The 26,264-nt window shown below is 44.4% G+C and overlaps 1 long non-coding RNA gene across 1 annotated transcript in view; it reads right to left on the bottom strand.

Annotated features, from left to right (window-relative positions):
• Positions 1-386: 386 nt before the first annotated feature.
• LOC146347386 (uncharacterized) overlaps positions 387-26,264 on the bottom strand; it is a 164,167-nt gene continuing 138,289 nt past the window's right edge. The window contains exon 3 of the long non-coding RNA XR_014789869.1: positions 387-1,333. This is a non-coding gene — a long non-coding RNA (uncharacterized LOC146347386). The remainder of the gene's footprint in view (positions 1,334-26,264) is intronic.

Below are 26,264 nucleotides of genomic sequence, written 5' to 3'. Positions count from 1 at the left end.
AGTAAACAGGCATAGGGTTGCATGATGTGTGAATTGCACAGAGAGGCAAATTTCGACCCCAATTCAGAATTTTTAAAGGGCGAGATGCATGACTGAGGTTGAGCGCTCCAGGAACACATTTCATGTTAATAAAACTGGGTCAGTGCAAGATTGAGCTCCCTCTGGTCCATAATCTGAAGGGAAGCGGAAAAGCTGTTGATTTTCTTTGTCAGTCATAGAGAACAGAAGAGACAAAAAACAAGAATATGATCTTCCTTTCATCTTTTGCTTCTCTTCTGAGATAAAAAGTACCTTTTCCCCCTACATTCTTTGATCTTCTGTGGGCAGGCTGTATGCTACTTTAGTCAGAAGGCAAAATCATAAAAAGAGGCATCAAACTTTTAGTTGAGTGGAATAATAACATTTATTAGATGTAAGTACTTATGTTGGCTTCTATTGGCCAGCCAATACTGTGTTATTACAATGGCCAAAATAATCAGTTTAGATTTTCAGCACTTCAAGATACCATCCTGAGTTTTCCCTGACACAAGTGTTTTGCATGAGCATTTCAGTCTGATCTTCATTCTTTTCAGAGATAACTGGCAACTGCAAAAATTAGGGCAGGCTCTAGTAAAAAGTTATGGTGAGTTTATGTATGTTACAGTGGATATCTGACATTTGGAGAGGGACTATTGACAGATAAAGGCCTGGTTTGGACCTCATGCTAAACAGTGGTTTAGTATTACCTGCACTAGCCTTAGGCTTGTGCACTCCCCCCGCCCTCTCCAAGTGTGGCTGCAAGATCAGACGTTATGCTTCCATTTTCAATTAACTACAGTTTAGCATTACATCCAGTTCCTAAGCTGTTTTTAATCTTAATTATGGTTTATTAAAACAGGCCAACTTCATAAACCATGGTTTGAAGTTGACTTGTTTATTTATTTATTTATTATTTCATTTCTATACCGCCCAATAGCCGAAGCTCTCTGGGCGGTTTATGATGTTTCAGTACATCATAGTTAAGATTAACCACAGTTTCTCCAGGTTTAGGCATAACACTGAGAAGCGGGAGAAGTCGATCAATGGCTACGAGGCTTGATGGCTATGTGCTACCTCCAGTACCAGAGTACACCAGTCACTGGGGAACATGGGTGGGAGGGTGCTGTTGCACTCGTGTTCTGCTTGCGGTTTCCTGGTCAACAGCTGGTTGGCCACTATGTGAACAGAATGTTGGATGAGATGGATCCTTGGTCTGACCCAGCATGGCTCTTCTTATGTTATTATCTTCTTAACAGTAAACTGCAGTTAGTTAAAACTGGAAGCAAAAGCTTCCAATCCTCTCCTCACAACTGGCCTGGAAGAGAAGAAGGACAGGCCATCTGAATGCAGTCATACGCTGATTATTGAGAGTCACCCAATTAAGATTGTCAACATTAACTGGTGTTATGTTCAAATATCTGGGATATTATTTATATATATATATATATACATACATATATATATATATATATAATCTCTGGAATTATATATATATACACACACACACATACAAACACACACACATTAATGCAACTCATCTTGGATTGTTAGCATTCATTTATGGCTGTAAACATTTAACAAATTTTGGATATTCACTCTGAGATAATGTTGGCAATATTCCTCTGAATTATGGATGGGTGAATATGTGAAAAACACATTTTTCCTGATTCAGGAAAAAGAAATTCTAGCATTTGGGTATGTGAACGAGGAAGAATCTGAAGAACCTTAATGAGGTTGAATATTGCATTGTCACCCGTGCTGAGGTTCTCCAAAATCTTCCTTGAAGCTCATTTCACATCTCCACCCCCGCTATCAGAAAAAAATGTGCATTTTCAATAGAGTAAAAATTGCATTTTTTAATTTGTGTTTTTCCCCTTTGGGGAAAAAAGCATTTTAAAGAAAGGTTTGGGGTGACTGAACCCTCCCCCCTCAGGTTAAAGCATGAAAATGCAGACTGGGATGGGGAGGGATGCACATTTATGCATGTACTAATATCCATAACTGTACATTTTGGAAGTGCACACTTGCACTAGTGAACACTATCAAACACAAACACGAGTTTAGGAAATGGTGAAAAATTCCTGAGAACTACATTCCTGCTCGTAATACCAGTTGCTGGGGAACAACAGAAGGAGATAGATATTGTATTCAGGCCCTGCTTTGGGGATTCCCATAGCTATCCGGCGATTCTGGCCACCATGAGAAACGAGATATTGGACAGGCCTTTGGTCTGGTGCAGTAGGGCTTTTATGTTATGTTCCTATCCATGAACCAGACTGGTGGAACAAAATAGCGTGGCTGTCTATTTTGTAATAACCAAAACAAGAGACAGGGGTAAACTATGTTCAAGTGTTAATAATAAATAGAAATATAGCTTGAAAATGAGCACATATAGGCAAATTGGATTTTCCATTTGGTGTGCATATGATCGTTTCCAGTCAACCAGTAGTTTTGAGGGCTGAAGAGTCAAAACCTTTCAGACTCTATGGTACTTGTTTATACAATCAATGCTGATATCCTCTATTGAATCCAATGGATATCCGCCCATGCAGTTTAGCCAGTCATTCAATTCTGCACTTATTTGATTATCAGAGGGATGCAGAGTGATCTCTTAGACACACAACATTAACCTTCAGTCAATAACCACTTTAATGGTAGATGGGCCTCTCTTTTTCTAGCCCTTTCCCATTCCATTACTGTGACAACACTGTTTTGAATAATGATTAGCATGTTCAATATGTCAAAGTTTAATTCCTGTTTACACTCCAAGACAATGCATTAGCCATTCTACATTTCTAGCAACATTCCCAATCTAAATGTGGAACCCATCAATGACAGAATTTTGATTGCTTTTTGCTGAAGAGAAAGGCAGGCATTGCTCACCCATGCAGATCAATAAGTGGAAGATGTGCATATAAGGCCTTGAGTTATTACGTGGTGTGTGAATGCCCTCTCTGTTTTCCAAGGTCCAACTTTTGGAAAGCAGTAGGAATGGCGGAGAATTCCGCCACAGATTTCAGTGAGGCCGAATGCACTGGCATTCAGCCCCCCGAAACCCATGGCAGAACAGCCTCCCACCCCCCGCCACCTCGCGGAATAGCCCCGGAACGAAACTTACCTGGGGCTCCGGCGGTGGCGGCTCCGGCAGCGGCGGCTGGTCTTTCGACCAGCTGCCACAGCCACCATTTGCGTCCTGCTCTTTGCCGTGATAGGCTATGTAAGTATTTATGTAGCCTATCACGGCAAGCTAAAAAAAAACAAAACAGCATATGCAGATGGCGGCAGCTATGGCTCTTTAGATGTGTAAGCTCTTTAGGATGTAGTGTTCTTCAGGATCTTGGGTATTTTCTTTTACAGTTATGTCTTTGATCTTAGTAGGGATGTCAGAGAATTCCGCCCCGGATCTCGGTGAGGCCGAATGCCAGTGCATTCGTCCCCCCGAAATCCGTGGCGGAACAAAGCCCACGCCCCCCCACGAAAGGCATGCGAAATGGAGCACTTACCTGCTGCTGTCTGCGCTGACTTGCCCTGTGGCCGCCATTCGCTTCGTCTTCATAGCCTTTATAGGCTACGTAAGTATTTACGTAGCCTATCACGGCAAGCCAAAAAAAAAAACAGCATACACAAATGGCGGCGGCTATGGCGGCTGCCATTTGCGTTCCGTATTTTTAGCTGTTTAGCCTAGCGTAGTGGGCACTATTTGCGTTCCTTTTTTTCCCGCCGTAATAGCTTACGTAGCCTATCACGGCTATGAAGATGAAGTGAATGGCAGCTGCAGGGCGGCCGCCATTCACAAGTCAGCACGGACAGCAGCAGGTAAGTGCTCCATTTCGTGCGCCTTTTGTGGGGGGGGGCTTCGTTCCGCCACGGATTTCGGGGGCCGAATGCACTGGCATTCGGCCTCACCGAGATCCATGGTGGAATTCTCTGACATCCCTACTAAGATCAAAGACATAACTGTAAAAGAAAATACCCAAGATCCTGAAGAACACTACATCCTAAAGAGCTTACACACCTAAAGAGCTTACATCCTCATGTGGGAACTTTGGATAATTTCCAACTGCAGACCCCTTATGTTTTATTGGATACTGCTTCAGAGGATCCTTTGGGAGCTGCTTTTTAACATTTGTGTTGGACTAGGATGTGAAGCAAGAGCTGGTCACTTGAACTGAACTCCACAATCAGCCCTTTAGATCCTGGCCAATATCTTGCATTGACCCAAAAGGGAAGATGATCCAATTTTTTTTTTCTCAGCTGGTAAAACTAAGCATGCCAACCTAGTAAACTGCAATATAGTAGAGAACTATTGAGTTTAAAAGACATAGAAGATATATGACTAAAACATTTGACATATTACAATGTATCCAGATTTATGCTGGATCAACTGCACTGGCAGAAGTGGACTTCCCTGTCCCTTCGTTCCCACTTCAGCTCCTCCAGCCCCCTGAAAACACTACACATTGGACCTGTTCAGATGTAATGGCAAATTGTGGGTTAAACGTGTGTGGTGCTGCCATTTTGAATATGCAACCTCTGATCAGCCCGGAAGTTGTGTGTTAAACAACCCAGAGTTAACCTAACAACTAATTGTAGGTTAAACTTTGGTTGTTTAGCCCATGATTAACCCATAGTGTCTGGTTTTGGATGTCATGATCAAAGGTTGCATATTTAAAGAGACAGCGACACGTTCCTGGCATGCACTGTGGGAAATCATGGGTTAACTGCCACTTGCCATTAGATGCAAACTGGGTCAGAGACCCAGAAGACCCTGGTGAATGAGGTGAAATGTACTCTGTGTAGAAGGGGAGATCCCCAAAAATCAGGTGGAGGGACCTTATACAAGCAGAGGAAAGTTCATTCCTCTCTCAGAAGGCAGATTCTAGATCCAACACCAGAACTCCAAAAAGCAAAAGAGCTTTAAAAACACTAGATAACAAATCTCAGAGACCATATAATAAAGCTGCTCTGAAAGAAATTATAGCAATGACATTCTTTGATATCTTTGTTTTCTCAGTCTTCATACTGATATCCATTAAGGAATGAGGGAAAATCCAATGCCATTTTTCTGAAAATGAGGGATAGGCAGTGAAGAAGCTTGATTGTCATAGAGCCATATGCAGTCATGATAGGAAATGTTCATTTGATCCCAATCTCTGGGCTACTCTGCACAAAGTACTGTTTGTGTACTATGAGGGTTTGTGGCCTCAACGTGAAGAATTAGCCACCTGCTTTAGACAGCAATAGCTATTAGCTCCTTCCATTTTGGTCATTTTTCAGTGGCTTGGATAAGGACATCTGCAGTGATGGAAATGGCTGTGGGCTTTAGCCATCCCCTTGTAAGCAGCTGGTGAATATTAAAAATCTCTGTGTGAGTACCTGAAACTAGTGATGCGCCAAAAATTCCTCACACATTTTTTCGACCATTCTTATTCAATCGGATGGAAAATAAATTCCTTTCAAAAAGAAATTCAAAGGAGAAGAAATTTCAGAGAAATTCTCATGGGTTGGGTTTGGGGTGCTTGTGCTTACTTTACTTATGAGGTGGCAATGTAATTTTATTTACTTATGAAGTGGCCATGGAGTGTACTGTACAATAATCTCTGTGGCATCCTGCAGCCTCCTCAGCTGCTCACACTTCAGTTAAACCCATCATGAGGAAGACATCATGAGGTAATTCCTCCCATGGGGTTTTTCAGTTCAGGAAGTGCAGGTGGCCTGGGAGGTTGCAGAGCAATGGAAAGACAGAAAACACACACAGCACCTTCGACCACCTCGCAGGGATGAGGTAAGCTAAAGGGACTCAAGGCCGCCTTGAGTCCCAGTATTGGGAAAAAGGCAGGATATAAATAAATATAATAATAATAATAATAATAATAATAATAATCTCAAAAACCAAAAGCAATTCAAAATTCTGCCTCAGAAAAGTGGAAGCCTCAACATAGTGGATGCAGTTGCCACTTGCAGGAGCAGTGCAATAAACCAAAAACCCTTAGGGATAAAGAAAGAAGCTGCAACCCCTGCCAATAGTGAGTTCTATCTGTGATAAACGGTTGGAGAATTTCTCCTCCTCTAGGATAAATTCGGTGAAATTGTCCCCCCAATTTCTTTGCCCACAAATATAGGCTGGAGAATTTTGAGGGGCTGTTTGTGCACAGCTCTGCCTGAAACACACAAGCATGGAGTAAGTATCACTTCTTCCTATGGTCTGGCCCACTCTCTTTATCAACTGACAGGAATCCAACATTAGGGTATATTGAATACAGTTCTTGAGATCTTGTCTTGGAAACTAAAACAACACAAAATTAGAATCTAAGTCACTTTCAATCCTTACTGGCACTAGCTAACAGTAGATAGATCTGGCTTCTGAGAACACTGAAGACAACACCAGAAGTAGACTAAGGATGTCAGAGAATTTCACCACGAATCTCAGGGAGGCCGAATGCCCTCGCATTCTGCCACCCCCTCGCCCCCCCAGGATGGGACTTACCTTGGGCGAATCCTCCTGGTGGTGGCGGCTCCGGCGGCGGTTCGGCGGCGGCAGCTGTGGTGGCCGGTCTTCCGACCGGCTGCCACCGCCACCATTTCCAGTAAAACAAAAACAAAAAAACGTGATAGGCTATGTAAAGATTTACGTAGCCTATCATGGCTAGATTTTTAAAAAATACCATGATAACCTATGTAAATGTTTACATAGCCTATCACGGCTGAGTAAAAACAGAAACAAAAAACCGCGCATACGCAAATGGCGGCGCCCATGGGTGCCACCATTTGCATTCCTTATTTTGGCACGTCTAGTCTACGTAGACATTTACGTAGACTACGGCGAAAATAAGGGGAACGCAAATAGCGTAGTGTCTATTAGGGGTGGACGAAAGTCCCTTACCTGTCCTCGAAGGACGTTCGCGGTGGAGGGGAGGCTATTTGCGTTGCCCTTATTTTCGCCGTAGTCTACGTAAATCTTTACGTAGACTACAGCGACCAAATAAGGAACGGGAATGGCGGCTCCCTAGGGGGGCCGCCATTATCCATACGCACTTTTTTTTTTTTAAGTCACCCGTGATAGGCTACGTGACGATTGACGTAGCCTCTCACAGCTGACTTTGCAAATCTAGCCATGATAGGCTACGTTAATCGTCACGTAGCCTATCAGGGGGCATTTTTTTTCTTTTGTTGGAATGGCGGCGGTGGCAGCTGGTCGAAAGACCGGCTGCCGCTCCCGCCCCGCTGGAACACCCGCCGAACTGCCGGCCGGACCCGCCGCCGGGAGGGACATTCGGCGAAGTTAAGTCCCATCCCGGGGGGGGGGCGGGGGGGGTTCGGAGGATTTCTCCCCGAAACTTGTTTGGGGGGCCGAACACGTTGGCGCTCGGCCCCACGAAGTTTCGGGGAGAAATTCTCCGCCATCCCTAGTGTCTATGCTATTTGCGTTCCCCTTTGCGTACGCGCGGTTGTTGTTGTTGTTCTTTTACTCAGCCGTGATAGGCTACATAAACATTTACGTAGCCTATCACGGCTGACTTCAGGGACGCAAACGGCGGCGGCTACAGCCGCCGCCATTTGCGCACCCGGCCAGCCAGGATTCGGGGGGGGGAGGGACGGAGCGCCTCCCCCCCGGCCAGAATTTCGGGGGGAGGGATGGAGCACCTCCCCCCCACCTCGAATCAATTTCGTGAGAAGGTAAGTGACTTTCGTACATCCCTAAAGTGGACTACAGGCTGACAGTCTATGGGGAGCCAAGTCCAGAATGGTCACCAGGTTTTTCAGTAGGGCCTTTCTTATGGTAATTCTATATCAGAGAGAGTTTTTTAGATAATAATAATAATTATTATCATTATTATTATTTAGGATCTGTATCTTTGATTTATGAATTTTCAAATAACTTTTGAAGAGCACTGTAAATTAGACCAACCTTCACAGATTCATATAGTGCTTACAGAAGTTTAGTACTGAGTGAAATTAATATTTAAAAAAATATGTTGCATTTCAACCATGGATTTAATTGAAATATCTTGCTCATGTTCTTATTACTAGCAAAAATGAAAGGATATTTAACTACATCTAATTAGTTGGCTTTTGCATGCACATATTATTTTTTTTCCCATTAGGCCAGCTGGACTCTGAGCCAATCACAACCACATATGTGGTAAACATTATATTTTCTCTATCTTTAGAGGAGCTTCTAATATTCCCATCTGCAATTTGTGTTGCTTTCTCCCCAAATTTCGTATCATTAGTAAACAAAAAAAAAACCACTTTTAGTTAAAATGTTTTGAAAATGTATGAATGAAAAAGGCCACTTCAGGAAGCAGTTTCATATGTAAGGGAATCTACCACTGGAGTATGGCAATACTTTCCAATTGTGAGATTTAGCCAAAACCTTAATGAAGTGACAGAGAGCTGATAGTCTGATGAACTAAAACTATGATGAAAGCGTCTTATTTTTTTAATATAGTGACTTACTCTCCAGTCTTATGATTAGAGCTGTCACTCGATTCAGAAATATCAGTCAATTAATCATGTGGAGTTTAGTCAATCAATTACATTTGCATAAAATTTGCATAAATTTACATAAGTGTAACAGCAGTAGTTCTTCGTATGTGTGTTTTGTTTTTGTTTTATAGATAGCACTGTGGTCTTCCATTGGCGATAGAAAACATGACTGCCAATCACTTCTTTGCTGCAAGTACTGAATTATGCCAGCAGCACCGGTGATCTCTGATTTTAATTTTTGGAAATTAAAATGGGATATTTACTGTGGATTAGAGTACTGAATATAGCAGTATAGGCTTGTAAATCAATTTTCATGAAGTTGGTGTCTTGTTGCAGAAGACATTTCACATTTAAGTAAGGCCTACAGAGCTATAGCAACAGAGCAGTACCTTTTACAACAGCTAAGCAGTTGGAAATGGCAACCTATAAAAAACTACCAAGTCAGTGACAAATTTGAACGGGGAATTATATGAGCAATAGTGAATTGGACAGTAGGTTAACTGGGAAACAATGCACAGTTAAACCACTACTACCATATAGAACAGCCTTTTAGTTAATATTTTTTTGTCAAGGATGTGTATAAATGCACAAGAAATTCTGCTGAGAGAGAGAGAGAGAGAGGTTCTTGTGTCTTTAAATTAAGGAACAATGCAGAATAATGCTATTATCAAAATGACACTTTTGATAATGTGAAAATAAATAGCTGCAAAAATAAAAGAGGAGGTTTTGCACATCCTTAGTAATGAGGTCACAAGCAAGTTAGGTATCGGATTCGGAGCATTGTGTGAAAGTCTCTTAAATGTGTATCATATCACAAACATATATCACATAAGGACATGATCATCTACAGCTTCTTCCACATGGTTAAGCCAAGCATACACACACACACATACACACACTCACACCTGGAATTCTATGGACAGTAGTAGGATGGTAACACTGAAATTACTTGCACAGTCAGGGATTAGAGACGACTACTTCCCCACATGGTTACAATTACCATATAGTAAGCTTCCAAGAAGCTACACTGTGTCTTCTAATCATTTGAATCACTCAGTCGTCATGAAACACTAATCTAAATATCAATGTATGGACTATTACCAATGAAGTCATGCCAGTTACCTTAAGTGGAATAGTCAGGGATGGGTGCCTGGTGCTGCATCAAAACTACAACCAGATAGGGAGCCTAACACAGGACTAAATCACTGGCAAAGACAGTTGTTCCCTATATTGGCCATAGTGCAGTAATTTCGTTCCACTTACAGTAAGAGGGGACATTATGCAGCTGGAAGAGCTGTTCCATGTGTGTTACACTCTGTGGAAGTGGGCTTTACATTTTTCATACTCAGAACCTATCTTGAACCCTAACTAGGGATGGCAGAGAATTTCTCCCTGAAACTTCGGGGGGCCGAGCGCCAACGTGTTCGGCCCCCCGAACAAGTTTCGGGGAGAAATCCTCCCCGCCCCCCGCCCCCCCCCCCAGGACGGGACTTACCTTCCCTGAATGTCCCTCCCGGCGGCGGGTCCGGCTGGCGGTTCGTCCGGTGTTCGAGCGGGGCGGGAGTGGCAGCCGGTCTTTCGACCGGCTGCCGCCCCCGCCATTGCAATCAAATAAATAAATAAAAAAAAAGTCCCCTGATAGGCTACGTGACGATTCACGTAGCCTATCACGGCTAGATTTGCAAAGTCAGCCGTGATAGGCTACGTGAATCGTCACATAGCCTATCACGGGTGACAAAAAAAAAAAAAGTGTGTACGGATAATGGCGGCCCCCATAGGGAGCCGCCATTCCCCTTCCTTATTTGGTCGCTGTAGTCTACGTAAATCTTTACGTAGACTACGGCGAAAATAAGGGCAACGCTATTTGCGTTGCCCTTATTTTCGCCGTAGTCTACGTAAACATTTACGTAGACTACAGCAACTAAATAAGGAACGCAAATGGCGGCTCCCTATGGGGGCCGCCATTCGCGTACGCGCTTTTTTTTTTTTTAAGTCACCCGTGATAGGCTACGTGACGATTCACGTAGCCTATCACGGCTGACTTTCCAGATCTAGCCATGATAGGCTACGTGAATCGTCATGTAGCCTATCAGGGGACTTTTTTTTTTTTTTTAACTTTCGTGTTCGCGGCCGGGCGAGGGGGGAAGCCTCCTCCCCGGCCTGAATTTCGGCCGGGCGAGGCGGGAAGCCTCCCCCCCGGCCTGAATTTTGGCCGGGCGAGGCAGGAAGCCTCCCCCCCCGGCCTGAACTTCGCGGGGGGAGCAGCGAAGCGCTCCCCCCCACCGCGAACAAGCTGCGAGAAAAGGTAAGTGACTTTCGTCCACCCCTAACCCTAACCTGGATCAAACTTTTTAGTTTTTTTCATACATATACATATACATTTACATTAATACATACATACATACATACATACATTCACTATATTTATTTATTTAGATCTATGTCGATCTATTCTTAACTCTCTCCTTTTCTATCCACTCTTTTCTACCATCACTCCTCCCCCCTCTCTTTCACATGTACACATGCACCTTTCTCCCTCCCTCTTTCCTGCCCCCTCTCCGAAATAGGATCCAGCACTGCTACTGCAACCCATCTTAAGTAAAATCATACCCAAGTGATAGATCACCTTTCTCACAAATGACCAGCTGAAAAATAGACTAATGGGGTTGTGCCACACAATAAAAATGACAGCTCTGCCTTTTGCACATGGAAACTCTGTTGCGCTTGGTGAAGCAATATCATACAAAATTGCTGATCCATTTCCCAATGTGCAAAGAGCTGTGCATGTGGAGATGGGTACTAAGGTGATGTAGTGTAAATAGTGACTTTGCTCTTCAGTTTGTCAACTGCATGCAAAGCAGGGATGAATGAGTACACATCAAATTACTTTGTTACAGATCATATGCTATCCAGCAGGTACACCCCACACACACACACACACCATAAATGTAATCACATATGAGCTAAGCACTCCATATCCAATACCCAACAGTACAGACACCTGGGCCATATAATCTATTAATCTGCCTCCTCTTTTTGAGGTAGAAGTATAAAAGTAGTGTGGGACAGAATTTGGCTCAGCAAATTGGGTTGTCAGAATGTACCATCAACTTGTTCTGCACCCCTACCATGTAAAGGCACAGGTAGCATATGAACTGGGGCTAGGAGTGGTACTTACTGTGCATCATTTTCTTTTGTATACAGAGTATCTCTGGACCGATCTGCTAAAAAACAAAACAAAACCAGACAGCAGTGCTTATTTCCTGCTTATATGCCAATAACAGAATGGCTTTGCTTTTCATTTTATGCATTTATTGTTCTCTAATACACTTCTCTCCAATCATCATTTTCCGTTATTGTAGCTGAATGTATTTGAAACCTACAGATGCCGTGGAAACTTTGCCAGAAGAGACCACAGATTGACCTTCTTACGTTAAGGGATAGAGGTGAACTAAAAATACTTTCTCCCTCCATCCGAGTATTCAGGGTTAAGTTGTTCTGTATGCCAACAGGAAGCATTACAGCAGAAGAATATGTCGGCAGCGGTGCTGCAAGTCTCTTGTGGGAAGGAAGAAAAATAGCTCCTGCTTTATTTGACAACGTCATCATGAATGTTAAGTACACAATTTATATAGCCGTCCAAATTAAATCTCTGCCATTTTAGATTGCAATCTGGATCATATGGGTTCTGATGCAGCAATTCTTTTAACACTTGGAAACAACCTATCAAGTACCAGCTTCCATTAATCTCAACGGGCCTTGCACAGGGGCAGCATTTAGTGTTAAGTGTCCATTAATAGCCCTGCAAATATAAATTAATAATGAGTGCAATCATCTACTCATCTATCTAGAGGTTTTATAGAGCCATCTATCACCACAATAGATCCAAAGAACACAACAAGGATGGTTTCCTCTTCCTTTCTCAGTTCAAGTTCTTTTTCTTGCTTCAATGGTTACATTTCCCCATATAACTAACAAAGTAAATCTTATTCGTCCCAGATCAGCTATATGTGTGGAGACCAGCTCCCCCGTTTCCATCACCTACAATCACTTGCTGATAGAAAGGAGGGTACATGGACAAAGGGAACCAGACTTAGGGCATAATCCTAACTAGATAGGCGGCTGCCTCCAAACTCGGAGGTGACCACCTATCCAAAGCAAGGCAGGAGAGGCACAGGGGGATCGTTCCCTCCATGCCTCTTCTCCTTGCCATTTTTCTCTAGATAGCTGTTTAGCGGCAAGAGGCCGACCAGGAGAGGAAGCTGACGTACGACAAATAGGATGTGTCGTATGCTCAGCTCCACTCTCCCTGACCCAGAATGCCCCCCAGCCCCACCCCTTTTCAGTCGCTCTGCACTCCTCTTACGAGCATGGAGGACGGGGCTTCTCCGCACTACATCCGAGGTGACACAGACGAGGGGGGTGGTCGGTTTTCTGGGAACCGACCACGAAGCATGGGCTCCGAGGTCGGTTCCCAGAAATGAACATATCCTATGGCCCTCTAGACAGTGTCTAGCGGCCATAGTATTGCTCTCTTAATACATTTGTCAGTGTGTCCATAGCCTTTCTGTGAACTGAGATGTGTTGTTCCACAAGCTTCCTTTGTTTTACATGGAAATAATGCCCATATATTTAACTGCAGAGTCAAAGCCAGCTTTGGACACTTTTTTTTACTGCATTTACTGTGGTTGCAGAGTGAGGGATGAAGTATAAAATTAAAACACATGTAGATTTGCAGAATAGTGGTTTTCTTTCTTTCTTTCTTTCTTTCTTTCTTTCTTTCCTTCTTTATTTAATTTCTATCCCAGCTTTCCACCCAAAAAATGGTGCTGAAGGTAGCCAAGAAAAAAATTCAGATTAATGAGATCTTAATTAAATCACAGCATAAACACATGGATGAAAAACTCAATTAAAAACATAAAAGAAATAAACAGCACCAACTATTTAAACCTGCCTTTAGCAATAGACCAGTTTATATGCCTGAAGGAAAAAAAAAATTTCCCTGATGGTGCAAGGACAACAAACAGTGAGTCAATATGGACTCCCTCAGTAGTTGAGACAAGATCACAGGAGCAGCCACTGAGAAGGCCGTCTCTTGCACCCTCACCAAATGCACATCTGATGACAGCAGTACTGAGAGATGGTCCTCCCCCGAAGGTCTTAAAACCCAGGCAGGCTCATATGCAACAAAGAGGACATTTACCTGCAAAGCAGATACACTTGCTAGAATGTAACAAACTTGAGGTAAACACAAACTGCAGTTTTTGAAATCATCATTACTATAGGATGTGAGGGCCAAACTACACTTTTGTCAAATCACGCATAGCAGAGATTTGGATCAGGACCATATTGCTTTGGGAAGGGGAGATTTGGTCATGTTTGATCATCCTCCCCCTTTGCAATCAACAAAACAGAGACTAGTAGTTTAAGCTATTATGGCTTCATTATGCTAAAAGCAAGCTTTTCCACAATGCAGATTCAAGGATGCTCCCAAACTGCCCCAGGCTCTAAACAACTATTCTAAGAGTTGGTTAGAGAAGACAATCCGCAGGGTAGTGAAGTTGCTGACAGTTTACCTATGGACAGTCAAACCTGCCAAATGGTGATGCCTCTCCCTTAGATCGGCTCCCTTCTACATTGGCTTCTAAGAGTGGCTATTCTGGCAGAGTGTCTTAGCCCTAGGGGTGGACGAAAGTCACTTACCTGTCCTCGAAGCTTGTTCGCGGTGGGGGGGAGGCGCTTCGCTGCTCCCCCCGGAAAGTTCAGGCCGGGGGGGAGGCTTCCCGCCTCACCCGGCCGAAATTCAGGCTGGGGGGGAGGCTTCCCGCTTCGCCCGGCCGAAATTCAGGCCGGGGAGGAGGCTTCCCGCCTCGCCCGGCCGCGAACTCCAAAGTTTTTTTTTTTAAAAAAAAAACGCCCCCATGATAGGCTACGTGACGATTAACGTAGCCTATCACAGCTAGATCTGCAAAGTCAGCCATGATAGGCTACGTTAATCGTCACGGGTGACTTAAAAAAAAAAAGCGCGTACACAAATGGCGGCCCCCATAGGGAGCCGCCATTCGCGTTCCTTATTTGGTCGCTGTAGTCTACGTAAAGATTCACGTAGACTACAGCGACCAAATAAGGAACGGGAATGGCGGCTCCCTATGGGGGCCGCCATTATCCATACGCGCTTTTTTTTTTTTTTAAGTCACCCGTGATAGGCTACGTGACGATTTACGTAGCCTATCACGGCTGACTTTGCAGATCTGGCCGTGATAGGCTATGTTAATTGTCACGTAGCCTATCACGGGGGCGTTTTTTTTTTTCTTTTATTGCAATGGCGGTGGCGGCAGCCGGTCAAAAGACCGGCTGCTGCTCCCACCCTGCACGAACACCTGCCGAACTGCCGGCCGGACCCACCGCCGGGAGGGACATTCGGCAAAGGTAAGTCCCGTCCCGGGGGCGGGGGGGGTGCAGAGAATTTCTCCCCAAAACTTGTTCGGGGGGCCGAACACGTTGGCGCTCGGCCCCCCGAAGTTTCGGGGAGAAATTCTCCTCCATCCCTACTTAGCCCCATCCCCAACTCTGCCTCCTTTGACTTGCAATGCGTTCTGGCATCTCTCAAGTTGTGCCCCTCTACTTCCTGAAGTGGAGGGGGAGGCGGCAACTCGCCCTGGGCCATCTATTTGTCAAGGCTTTGGGAAGATTCTCTCCCAATATCTAGGGGCTCTGGGGGAAATTCTGTGATCTAGCTGCCTGTATATCTAGTGCAGAAACTTCAACTGGTACAAAATATGTCAGCCAGATTGGTCTCTGGGACAGCCTATGGGGACCACATCACACTGGTTTTAAAATCTGTACAGTGGCTGCCATTTTGTTTCCAGGCAAAATATAAAGTGCTGGTTCTTACCTTTAAGGCTTTACATGGTCTAGGTCCAAGGTACCTTAGGGACCGCCTTCTCCCCCATGTCCCAGTCCGCCACCTCAGTCCTCTGAGGGTTATCTGCTGCAGCTGCCTAAATGTGAGATTGGCAGCCACATTCAAGAGGACCTTTTTCCTTTGCTGCCCCTCAGCTGTGGGACGACCTGCCAGTTGAAATGCACCTGCTGACCTCTTTGAAGGTTTTTAAGCAGGAATTAAAGACTCTATTATTCCGGCAGGCCTTGTCTTTGCAGAACTCTTGTTCCTCTTGGTTGACTGTTATATACTGTTTTTATGCTATGTTGTTTTTATCGTTGGAATTTTTGTTAAATTGTGTTTAACTTTGTACGCCACCTAGAGTATTTATATACAGGCAGGTTATAAATCGAATAAATAAATAATAAATGATAAATGATAAATAAAATAGCTGTTCTAGCTTTGATTCAGAATCAGAGTCCCCAGAAATCTCAATGGCCCTGGGCTCAGCCCTGACAGATTTAAGGTTTCCCCCTCCCATTTTCATCTTGAAATTCCAGTTAAAAAAGAAGTCTCTATTGATTCCGATGGAGACTATTTTTTTTTATACCCTCACCCCAGTCCATTGTCTGTGTGTGTGTGGGAATTTGCATGGCTGTCAAGCTGTGATAGGCTACGTAAGTATTTAGTGATGCCAGAGAATTCCGCCACAGACTGCAGTGGCAGAACGCCCCCCCACCCCACGAAATCCCCCTGGGACGGACCTACCTGGTGGAGGATGTGGTGGTGGCAGCTCTGGTGGCGGCAGCGGCAGATGAAGTGGCGGCAGCAGGGACGTCTCTGGCCGCTGCCGGGCTGCTGTGGCCGCAAATGGCGGCCGCCATAGTGACTGCCATTTACGTCCCTACGCTTGCCTGTGATAGGCTACGTAAACATTTACATAGCCTATCACGGGCTAGGGTAGGGATGCAAATGGCGTCCCCTATGCAGGATGCCATTTGCGTCCGCAGCAGCCCAGCAGCAGGTGGAGGCCTTGCTATGGATTGGCCTGGCCGTGGCCGGCGGCTCGGCAGACTGGCCATGGAGCAGAGCCGGCCAGGCAGGATTCCAGGAGGGAGGAATGGATTGCCTCCCCCCCCCGTCAAGGATTCCTGGGGGAGGAACGGATTGCCTCCCCCCACTTGTGGACCTCAGCAGAGCCAGGTAAGTGGGGTTTCATATACCCCTACTTTAATCAGGCAAGTCACCGCATTCTGCACCAGCTGCAGCTTCCAAACCATCTTCAAGGGTAACCCCATGTAGAACACATTACAGTAGTCTAGACGAGAGGAGACCAGGGCATGTGTATGCATGTGAATGCGTGTGTGTATGTGTCTGTGTATGTATTTTTGTATGTGAGTTAGTATGTATGTGGAGAGCAAGTGTGTCTGGGGCACATGCCAGCATTAGGGTGCCCCTACCCACTTTGGGCTGTGGCCCCATGCACTGATGGCATGCAGACTGCGTCACGGTGACATCCTTTAGCATAGCCAATTCATGCCAAAATATTATCTCCGCTAGGGATGGCGGAGAATTTCTCCACGAATCTCTGGGAGGCCGAATGCCAATGCATTTAGCCCCCCGAAATTGGTGGGGAAATGCTCCGCCACCCCCCCCCCGGGATGTGACTTACCTCTGTCGAATGTCCCTCTCGGCGGCGGGTCCCGGCGGCGTTTTGGCGGCGTTTCGGTGGGGGTGGCGGCCGGTCTTCCAACCAGCTGCTGCCGCCGCCATTTCCCCGTGAAGTAAAAAAAACAAACAAAACAAACGTGATAGGCTATGTAAAGTTTTACGTAGCCTATCACGGCTGACTTTGAAAATCTAGCCGTGATAGGCTACATAAATTGTTACGTAGCCTATCACTTTTTTTTTTCAATTTACTTTTTTTATTTCGCGGCCGGGGAGACGGGGCGCTCCCCCCCCGGCCTGAATTTTGGCAGCGAGGGATGGGGCACCTCCCCCCTGGCCTGAATTTCGGTCAGGAGGGGCGGGGCGCCTCCCCCCCGCCAAGAATTTCAGGGGGAGAAATGGAGCGCCTCCCCCCCCACCGAACACAGCTGCGGGACCAGGTAAAGGACTTTCGTCCATCCTTAATCTCCACCCCTGTGTTAATGACAAAGGGCAGTATTCAGTGGTGTCACTCTGCGAACTGAAACAGCCCTACTGGAGCGCCACTGTTGGGCATGTTGTTACCCAATACACTTGTGCAACCAGTTGTGCAAGCAGTTGCACAACAGGTCACACAATGGGTTGCACAGGAGTTATGCACAATGAGTTGCACAATGGGTTGAACAAGAGTTATGCACAACGGTTTGCACAAGCATCGTTCACAACTGCTTGCACAAATGTTCTTGTGCAAACATAACTTTAGTTGGATTTTTCTCTTGTGCATAGTTCAGAACTGAGTTTCCTCTAGAGCAACATCATTTGTGCTAATGGTGCACATATGGATACTGCTCAAAGTGAAATTTTGACCAACTGGTCAAATACAAATGTAAAACACATGTGGATACTGCCCAAACTAAGACTTTGACCAATATGTATAATTACTCCAATACAACTAAGGGGTCACCACTGGTTTGAATCTGCAGTTCCCAAATGGGCGGTACACAACATGAAAAGGAGGGTGTTTTTTAAGCTGATCTTTTGGGAACAAACCTACTTCATTAAAATACTAATACTACTGAAACAATAAAAATGGTGATAAAAATTATATTCAAATTACATTTGATTGTGTTCACTGGAGAGCCTCTGTGGTGTAGTGAATAAAATAGAATTTGACAGGAGACTGGGCTTGAATTCCTGCTCAGCCATGAATCTCATTGGGTAACATTGGGCCATCACTATCTCTCCCCTAACCTAGTTCACAGGGATATCCTGAATATAAAATAGGGGAAAGCCATGTATAGTTCCCTGAGTTCACAGGTATCTCATTTTTTCTCCAAGGTAATAAAATACTGCACAATCCAATTAAAGTTAAGCACATCTAACTTCCACTGATTTCAATGGGGATGACTTAAGCATATGCTTAATGCTCCCTCTGAAATGAATGGGACTTAAAAGTGCTTAATGGTGGCTACATAGTGCTGTTCATGTTCATTTCCATTTCCCCTTATTTTCTCCTGAAGTATCAGTTATCAGTACTGATCATATTCGGAAGGAAAATCAAAGAATTTCTGTGCATTCCACAGATGGAGACATTGGAGAGCAAAACAACAAACATCTCAACCTCGTCAAGGGCAGCTTTTCACTGCATGCAAGCATCTATACTGCACTGGATTCCCAGCAGGGGAAAGAAAAAGATTTGAGTGAGTAAATAGCTATGATAAAAATGAACTCAGTCTCAGGAGTCATCATGAAGGCTGAGCTTAATGGATCACTTGCAAAATAGTGGATATTAAACTGTCTCTGGTGACTTCTATCAAAGAAATGACAGATGACTAAGTTTACATAGATTTACTATCAGAAGGCATTTTAAACCATAAGTATTTGTTTTTGTTTCACAAGATTCCATCCATATTTGACAATTGCTGAGATATTGCAGAGAAAAGGAAGAAGTCTATATTAAAATTCTCCCCATTCATTATAATCCTAGATGGTGAAGTTTTCTCAACAAAATGAGATAAGAACAAGTTGGATAAATACAGCTTTGCCTTTTTTGGGATTCATGTGATTGTACGTATCACTTGATAACAATGCTGTGTGAAATTGTTATAGCCAGCTATCGTTTGATGACTCAGTATGGCTTTTTTCTCCTCATGCAAAAGCCCTTCCAAACTGGAGCTCAAAGGGTGTAATGTGCAATGGTGCTTTTATTGTTTTATGGTGTTGTTATCTGATTATTGTTTTTATTTTTACTTTTTTGTACACTGCATGAAAGGGTCTCAGAAAGGTGGTATAGAAATAAGTAGGGATGCCATGAGTTCCTGATACAGGGGTGGAGTCCAATAGACTCCCCCCCCCACTTGGCCTCCTGGACTCCAGTTTGTGGACCATGCAACACTTACTGGACCTGTTTATCGAGTGCCATGCAGTCCGCGAATAGGGGTCAGCTGCCCACTCCTTCCCCGAGCTGCCATTGCTATGCAAACTGGCATCTCCGGTCTTTCCAGAAAACTAATGTTGTGTAGACTGTGGCCATAAAGGAGCCATCTACGCAACATTACAAGTGTGGATGGCCCATTTATGTCTGTAATGCTGTGTAGATGGCCTCATTGCAGCCACAATCTATGCAACATTCCCTTCCCAGAAGAGCCTGAGCTGCAATTTTGCATAACAATGACAGGCAGCTCAGGGAAGGAGCAGGCAGCCCTGTAGCAGTTGCGGGTCACTTGCTGAGCTGTTTAGGGACTCGTGCAATACAACAAGCAGACACGGGCAGCGGTGGCAGCTTGGCAAGTGACCAGTGTCCCTGGATGGAAGTGATTCTGTCCATCCCTAGAAAAAAAAAAAAAGATCAGAAGGTGAAGCCCCACCCCAATCTGTGCCAACACCACTGCTTGCTAGATGAGGGATTAAAGCCTGAGCAAACAAGTGATGTTTGAGTTCACTAGGATTCTCCAAACGTCATCTCACCGCTGGTCTCATGCCCAGTTCCCACTTCCCATTCACATTTGTGATGGCTGCTCGCTTTGTGCAAATGGAAACTCGTGTAAATTGAGCAGCAATCAAATGGGAGATTTCTACAAATCTCCCCAAATTTGCACAAATCCCCCCAAATTTGCACAAATTTCCTCCATATAGTACAGCGAGGTTGATTCAGTCTTCGGAGGAAATTTGTGCAAGTTAGGAGCATGTGTCTGGCAATTTGTGAATATTTTCAGTGGACAAGTTCTTGCACTTGCACTCAGAGGTTTGAACAGGGCATGGTCACATGCTCTGCAGCAAAAAAGAAATGCTCATACATTTCTAGCCTTGGCAAACCCCAGGTTTACCACACCCAGAAATGGAGAGGCAAGACCTGATTGGAGGGCTGGATAAACTAGTGCCACAACTATACTGATTTAAGAGTAACAAGAAATCTGCAACAGTAACAGGGTGCAGGCCTTAATATCTTTGCTTAATATAGGTGAGCCTGACCAGGCCTCAAGTTCAGAAACAATACAATGTCAGTCCCCACCCTCTGGCTGCACCTGTAAGGGTTGGAGGGCTGCAGTGCTAAGTCCTAACCCCTCCAGTCCTCAACTGTAAGTGTGTGAGCCAATTAGGCCCCAAAGGGGGTTCCTCTTTTCCCTGTTCTGAGGTCCACAAACAAACCAAGGTGGCTGCTGGCAGGTCTTGAGAACTCCCTTTTCATCTTAAAACCCCCATCATCTTAAAGGTGCTCAGTGATCATAACTCATCCATATGTGCTCTACGCACACTGCCCACCATAGTTGTGAATGGTTCCTCCCAAATTAATGGCACCACCAGTGTCTATTAACCAATTGCCCTGGTGGTTCCATGGGTGGTTCCATAGAGAAGATAAAAATCCCAAACACAAAGAAAAATCCTTCTCAGACCAGGATCACCGACCCTGAATCCTACCCTACGTCAGGAAGTCGTGTGCCAATGAAAACTCAACTGCAGCGCGGAAGAGGCAGCACTGGCTTAAATGGCCCTGTAAGCTCTAGCCCCATTGGCATGCTGTCCTTTGTGTGCCTACCTCCTTTGCAGACCAACCACAAATGCCAATTCCTCCACCGAACAATACACAATACACATTTGCAGAATCAAAACAACCACCATGGGATGTTTAAGCCATGGTGGGCTGATTTGTGTATTCAACAACTTGGTGCGGCTTGTCTCGTCATGCAAACCCAGGGGCTGTGGGTTATGTGATGGTTGAAAACCCCATCATAACCCATGAACAGGCATGGGTCATGCAAGGTTTGGTTAACCCTCGCATAACCTATTGTCCCCAGGTTTGCATGACATGTGAAGCTGCGGCCGGGTGTTGAATATTCAGAATGGAGACGCACACACCCCACCACTCGTTGTAGCTTAAATAAGCCATGGTGGGCTGTTTGGTCATGTGAACCAGCCCACTTTCAGGGTCAAGAATCAAGCTTCAGGAATCAGGATGTTTGAAGATATGGGCAAATAACTTCTGAGATTATCAGTATTGCCCAGAAGAGGGCTTCTGTTCTTTTATGTGATCTAAAGCAGGTAAAGAATCAAGAGTTCCACATTTCTTACAGCAGTGAATGTTGCTGTAATCTCCTGAAGCAGAAAGGGATCTTGTGTTTAGCTTGTATGGATGGCAGAGAGATGTTTGCTCACAGACCCACACAGACCAAAAACAGGATGGGGAATCAGTGATGCTTGTGCTCACTAAAATACTCTGAGCTCCACCTTGAAGTTCGGACTGCCTCACTCCAGGTTTCAATTGTGATCTGTTTTTCCTTTCATTCAAACAGGAAAAGTGCACATTTTGGTATGTATTTTTTTCAAAATGCACACCCAAATGTGCACACACACACACCCTCCATAGACTAAAGCATGAAATGGCTTTAAAAAAATGCACTTTTTTTTAAATGCCCATTTTTCTAAAGTACAAATTTTGCAAACACAAGTTCAGGGATGTGTGAGTTTTCCCCCAAAACTGTCCTCCTGTTTGTGTTCAGGGTTATGAATGGGGCAAATATGAGTTAAAAATTAATCAAAAAACAACTCTCATCCATCCCTAGAGCATTATTCATCATGACCTTTTCAAAAGGGCTTCACAAAACTCACTTCCTCATGCAGCCTTTGGCCTAACCTCTTAGCCTTCACCCCGAGATGAAATGAAAGAACTAGATCTATCTATATAAATTTACCTTGCATAGGCCTATCATGTTTCAAATATCATCTTCTCTCCCATCCCCCATTATGGAATTCATAATCACCTGAAAGCACCCTCTTAACAAGCCCATCCAAATAGTATAGTCAGCTTCTTACATTGCTCTTATGGTGTGTGAGCCGCTGCAACATGGCTTCTTTTTGCATGAAGGGTTAACATGAGAAGATTTGGGACTCTTTAGAGTGCCCCTCTTCCTAGAAGAACCTGGAGTGATGCTGGTATGGAAAGCTGCTGCTAGTGATGGGCAATAGGTCTGGTTCCATGGACTTCCTCCATTCACCACCTCCAAGACTGTTCCATGCCAGTCCAATGCAGACCTTTTGCTTTAAAATGGAAATAAATCCATATGGATTTTTATTTAATGGTGCATTTCTGTGCATTTTTTTTTCAAATTGTACACATTTTTTTACACATTCACCCATTGAATAAAGCATGTTTGCTTTATTCCATTCCATTTCATTTATTCCATTTCAAGTGTCCATTTTTCTTTGGACACTTTCCAAATGTGTTCATTTCATCAGACACCCCCCCCCCCCCGTGGAACTCATTGCAAGTCCAGAAATATAGGGCTCTCCGAATGCAAAATGTGTGCAGTCCACATCCATGTTCAGGTGATGAGCATTAGAGAAGTCTGTTAAAAAAAAAAAAATTCCAAGGGAGCAGACTTCAGTTCTCACACATCCTTGGGTGCTGCAGTACAAGCTCCATTCACATGGTGCAGAAGTGTGCCACGACACTGACATTGACAGTGGCCAGTATCATATATGTATGCAGGAGGTCTCAGGCACTAAGTGTATGTACAGAGACATTCTTGGTAACCCATGACTACTCACATAAAGCCTGACTTTGAGCATCTTTCAGAAATGTTTTTAACACATACTATAATTCAGAAGTGCCAGTGATTTCCATCAAAAGGCACAATTTGAGATCCCATGGGGTGTAGGCAATACAAAATCCTTTTGTGTGTGTGTGTGTGTGATTGAACTGTATGCAGTATTCCAAATGTGGCTGTGCCATAGATTTTTATTCTAGAGTCAGAGATAGGAATGGACAAACAAACAATTTTTGCTATTGCCCAGACTCTCCAAAAACTGATTTGAAGCAGCCAGGTCTCGCCTTCTTTCCCACATCCATTTTCACTCCCCCCCCCCCACCATTTTGGTTGAATAGTTAAAGTGTGAATTTCAAATAGGAAAAAAAGTGCATTTTTAAGACAGCATACCAAAAATACACACGCACACCCATAGAGTAAAGCATAAAAAGACACTTTAAAAATGCATTTTTTCAAGCTTTAGCAGAAGGTCTGGAATTTGCAAGCATTTTTGGAAAACATACGTACATTTGGGGTTATGATTGTGGCATGTTGCGTGATTTGTGAACTTTAACGGAGTTCTCATACATCCCTAGTCATAGATTTATAATTCCCAGAGCATGGTGAAGCACCAGAGTGCAGAAAACTACTGTGCAGATATACTGCTAGTAATATTCCCCCGATTTCTTCTTCTATTGCCTTCCAGGGGTTCAGGATGCACAAGGTGACTCAAAAACATAAATCATGCCTTGGTATTCTGCAGCAGTGGCCAACTTTAATTTTGCTAATCTTGCTTCTAATGGGGGACAGCTGTGCAGCTTTAATGGATATCGCAGTGGTACGGTTTAAGCCAGGGGCTCTTCTCAAAAGCCTTGCTCATTTCATCCTGCAGTAGTGCAGGCCATTGATAAGAGAGGTTGCTTAAAGGTTAGATTGGGATGATGATATACCAGGCATGGGTCTTTTCATTCATATTTTTAATTTGATTAACTACTGTGCTTTCCTCTGAAGATAGCGTGAGTCTCCAAAAGGAAATGTGACTCTTTACTTTGCCATGCTGGTCTCCATTTGCACAGTGTCTCTAAGGGTTGAAAGGGTATATTGCTTCACAGAAGAGGCCTTTTTTGCTGTTGTTTAAGAAGAAAGAGGAGAGTGGGGAAAACCCGGCTGGAATTGCTTGAAGAAAGATTCAGACCGAAATGTCTGATGGGGAATGAAAGCAGAAAAGACTTGAGGAAAGATAATTGGTAAGTAATTTGAAAATAAAGCTTGATATCAAAAGACCTTATTCTTTCTTATGAATGCCTCCTATAGCAAGCACTGACATTCTGCTGAGAAAAGTAAAAATGCTTTTGAAGACACCAGATAGATAAGAAGCTGCAAAAAATGGCAACAAGCATCTGGGTAGGAAATGCTTGTTGCTGGTCTGGGCAGAGCTGGCTCTTTACATATTATTTCCCCTACTTTCTAGCATAGGTGACAACATAGAAGAACAGAAATAGCATAACTACCTCTGTAATATTACTGTCTCGTGTACTAAATACACCATCAGTATTTAAGGTGTCAACTGTGCAACTACTTAATGGTCTACCAGAATTACTGGGTTGGATCCAGATTGGCAGTTCTGCAAATGAAAGGGCTCCTTCCATTCACAGAATGCACTGGGATCCAGCAGAGGCTCCCCACTGGAGAAGGGGGCAATCTTTGCCAATTCCCCTTCCTCCTGCAGCTCCCTGAATCATCTCTCATGAGATCTCCCCCTCCAGCTCTCCAATACAACTTTTTAGGAGGCTCAGGGAGCTGCAGGGGGAAGGAGGAATCACAAATAATGCCTCCCCAACTCTTATTACAATACCATTCTCAGTGTCAACAGTACAAAAGAACAGATAAGAGAGATGGCAAAGGGATAGATTATCTCCCTCTTTTGCTCCTCTCCTTGTGGTTGCAACACCCTGGCAATTAGAAATATTTGCATAGCCTATTGCGTGAAAAAAAAGCAGAGACGCAAATCGCGTCCAGTATGCCATTTGCGGCCGTAAAGGTCTTAGTTTAAGCTAAATGCAGCCATTTACGGATACATTTACCTTAATCTAAGACCTTTATGGCCGCAAATGGCAAACTGGACACCATTTGCATCTGGAGACAGTCCCCCTCAGCCAGCAATACGTCAATGGCAGCCGTATCACTGGTGCTCCAGAGCCGGCCGGTGGCTCCGTAGGATTGACACAAGCAGGATCCGGCCAAAGAGGATTCTGGAGGGAGGCAGAGGTAAGTGCTCCGTTCTGCCACGGGCTCGGGGGGGGGATTCTTTAGAATCCAGCCTCATTGGGGTCCATGGCAGAATTCTCCGCCGTCCCTAAAAAAAGGGGGGAAGAAAAAGAAACAGCCAGGGGAAGCATTTATTAATAAAACAAAGGAAAAGAAGGCATTTCTGATTTATTGGGGAAAAACAAGTAAAACATCCCTACATTATTTCCAGAGGATGTAGCATCACATTAACCTCCACCACCATCTTCTTAATGGCCCTTTATGCCCAGTTCTGGTCTGAGCAGGAGCCCATGGGGCTCAGTGCAAGGCAGCAACCCACTAAGACAAGTCAGGCAAGAAGTTGCAGCACCCAGGAGAGCTCCCAGTAAGCAACTTGCTCGGACAAGGTCTGAGTCCAAGCCAATGCCTTCTATGCTACAGTCCCAGACTGCAACCTATCCTACAAAATGGAAGGCTTAAAGGCCAGGTTAGGCCTCTGCCCTGTAACCTAGCACTCCTCTGTCTCTCCAACAGCTCATGCCTGGCGTGATGCCAACATTGGCACATTAGCTCTATGGAACACAGAGCTCTTGTAAGAGGGGGATTCTGGTACAGGGCTGGAGCTAGGCTCGGGCGTATCAGGCTAAGGGGACTCTGGCAGTTTTGGCTCAAGGGTCTCAAGCTCTGTTGTGGTGCTTAGGCCTGGAGTTTTGTCTGTTGGCACCACTGGTTCTTCAGCCTCCAAGGGCATGTCACTGCTGAACTCCTGGGTCATGACACTCTGACCAAAAGTATTTGGTGCCTATTACCATGTGTAGAAGCAATTCCCAATATTAGTTACTTTTTAAAAAGATGGATTACTGGGGGCAGGGGGTCTGAACTTGTTGATGTTTCTCTGTATTTTTACAAAAGAAAAAAAAATATTTTGCATTGAAAGATATCTGTAGACCAAGAAT

Source organism: Heloderma suspectum, chromosome 4 (assembly GCF_057233095.1).
Source record: "Heloderma suspectum isolate Gila_16-S chromosome 4, 16-S_ref, whole genome shotgun sequence".
NCBI classification, from domain to species: domain Eukaryota; kingdom Metazoa; phylum Chordata; class Lepidosauria; order Squamata; family Helodermatidae; genus Heloderma; species Heloderma suspectum.
Note: the sequence above shows the minus strand (reverse complement) of the source record. Positions and strands in the feature narration are given on the sequence as shown.